Raw genomic sequence first — 2,056 nt, forward strand, 5'->3', positions numbered from 1 at the left:
ATAGGGGACATTCAGGATAGCATTTGAAATGTAAATGAAGAAAATGTCTAATAAAATAATTTTAAAAAGATGAAGAAGTCAGGTAAGCATGCCCACTTCATTACTAAGTGTCCTTCTGCACATGAGCCATGTCTCATGCATCATCCCATCCCCCCATGCAGTACAATGAGCCTCCCCATGCTGCCCTGTTAGCAGCTGGGAAGTAGAGGGGTCCAAACCTTGCTTTCTATGTTCCTGAGAGTTAATTTTCATTCCATAAATAAATACAGACTCTTCCTTATAACTATTTTTTCTATCTCAGCATCAATTTTACAACCTCTCAAGTGATAACAGACCCCTCTCAGCCCACCAACAGAAAAGAAAAAGAAAAATTACAGAGAAAGGAAGGTTGTTCAACAAAATGTTAACCAATGACCTTTTTTATATTTATATTTGTCAAGATAAGCAGTAAGGTGTGTGTGCTGCATAATTTGTAAGAAATTTGGCTGTCAGATTGCATGCATGCCAAGGATTGTGTCATAAAGATGAATTTTAGAGAAGTAACAAGAGCCTGTCCTTTCAGAAAAAGTTTGTTACAACTGAGATGGATTCTATTGTAAAAGCTAGTTATGCATTAGTATATTTAATATCAAAAACCAAAGTTATTTACAGAGAGTGAATGTATAAGCAATATATGAGAGCATGGTAAATAGAACATGCTCTTGAAGAAAGTGGAGGGCAATGCATTTAAAATCAGTTTGTTTTGCTGGCCTATAGCCAGACCAGTTGAAAACACTGGACAACTAATCAAAAGTACGAAGAGTAATTGCTGGCTTTAAATTCTGTACTCTGGTGGTAAGTATTGCACTGATGCATTGAATATGGCTCTACTTGCCACCTTTACTGGCAGTATCAATGGCAAATGTAATGTGGCTTCTTCAATGCCATTGCAAAGAACAACGAAGGGGGCTGGAGAGATGGCTCTGCTCTTCCAGATCCTGAGTTCAAATCCCAGCAACCACATGGTGGCTTGCAACCATCTGTAACGGGATCCTCTGCCCTCTTCTGGTGTGTCTGAAGATAGTGACAGTGTGCTCATATAAAATACAAAAATACATAAATAAATAAATCTTTACAACAACTACATTAAGAGACTTCCACAAAGCATAAACTGGTGACTGGTAGTTCCCCAGTAATGACTGGAGAAGAAGAAGGACTTGTAAAGTTAATAGCAAATGATACAATTACTACCCAAAACTGACTTGCAGTGAAATATCATTGCATAGTGTATAAGAAAATGTATGAGCAAAAATCATTAAAAAAAAATGGATATTGGGCAAACCATCATCAAGACTCTGAATTTCACAAGTAACAAAGAATTAAGTCATCACCAATTTCAAGAATCCCTTAAAAGTGTTGATACAGACTGTCTTAGTTAGGGTTTTATTGCTGGGAATAGACACCATGATCACCGCAACTCTTATAAAGGAAAACATTTCATTGGGACTGGATTACAGTTTTAGAAGTTTAGTTCATTATCATCGTGGTGGGAAACATGGTGATATGCAATCATACATGGTGCTGGAGGAGCTGAGAATTCTACATCTCAATCCAAAGGAAGCAGAAGACTGTGTGCCACACTGAACATAGCTTGAGACCTCAAAACTCTCCCTTATAGTGACATACTTCCTTCAACAAGGCAACACCTACTCCAACAAGGCCACACCTCCTAAGAGTGCCTCTCGTTGTGGGCCAAGCAATCTAAGGCATGAGTCTATTGAAGCCGTACCCATTCAAACCAACAAGCGATGACAAATGACTTCTCAGAAGTAAGTCAAATACTAATAAGAGTGTGATTTGTAGTGTGTAATAAGGTCAATTACCATATTAGAAATGAAATTGTGCCAGAACTTGACAATGAAAACCAGATTAGAAGCCGGGCGGTGGTGGCGCACACCTTTAATCCCAGCNCTCGGGAGGCAGAGACAGGTGGATTTCTGAGTTCAAGGCCAGCCTGGTCTACAGAGTGAGTTCCAGGACAGCCAGGGCTATACAGAGAAACCCTGTCTCGAAAAAC

The sequence above is a fragment of the Mus pahari genome, chromosome 11 (assembly GCF_900095145.1).
Source record: "Mus pahari chromosome 11, PAHARI_EIJ_v1.1, whole genome shotgun sequence".
Classification (NCBI taxonomy): Eukaryota; Metazoa; Chordata; class Mammalia; order Rodentia; family Muridae; genus Mus; species Mus pahari.